Below are 792 nucleotides of genomic sequence, written 5' to 3'. Positions count from 1 at the left end.
GAACAAAAAAGTGCAAAACAAGAGTTTATGGTTGGGGATTTGGTGCTTTTAGACAGATCTGGGTTGCCTTGTCTTCCGGGCAAGCTCAATTCCAAACGGACTGGCCCTTACTTGATTACCCAAGTATGCCCTTGTGAAGCAGTTGAGTTAAAAACCAAGGAGGGAGTGCGGTTTAAGGTGAATAGAGAATGAATAAAACTCTATTTTAGGCATACTGCATCGGTGAATGAAATGATAGAGCCATACCATCTTGATGAAGGCTGAGTAATCAAGTGTCCTCAGTCGTGCCGCGACGTTAAATCAGGCGCTTGTTGGGAGGCAACCCAATACTTATAGTTTTTTCTTTCTTTATTTCTAGTAATGGTAGCATTTTCTACTAATGGGTTTTAAACTTGCAGGCACATCACCAGGAAATTCTGCAGAAAATCACTCTGCAACAGTCACCAACGGACACATGCGACGGACCGTCGTTCTCTCGACGGTCCGTCCTGCACAACCGTTCTGGTTGTTAGAGACCCTATTCCTAAGGGTCTCTCACATTTTCCAAGTGTCCTCCAACGGACATCTACGACGGACCGTCATACTCTCGACGGTCCGTCCTGCATAACCGTCATGACGGTCAGAGACCCCTCTCTTAAGGGTCTCCATTTTTTTAAGTGTCCCACGACGGACAGCGACGACGGACCGTCATAATCACAACGGTCCGTGCTGATTGTCGGCGCTTTGCGCCCCAGGTTTGCTTCACCTACCACTCTTGTATTTCAATTTTTTAATGCATTGGGGACAATTGCA

This window comes from Solanum pennellii, chromosome 12, assembly GCF_001406875.1.
Source record: "Solanum pennellii chromosome 12, SPENNV200".
NCBI classification, from domain to species: domain Eukaryota; kingdom Viridiplantae; phylum Streptophyta; class Magnoliopsida; order Solanales; family Solanaceae; genus Solanum; species Solanum pennellii.
This window is presented reverse-complemented; position numbering follows the sequence as displayed.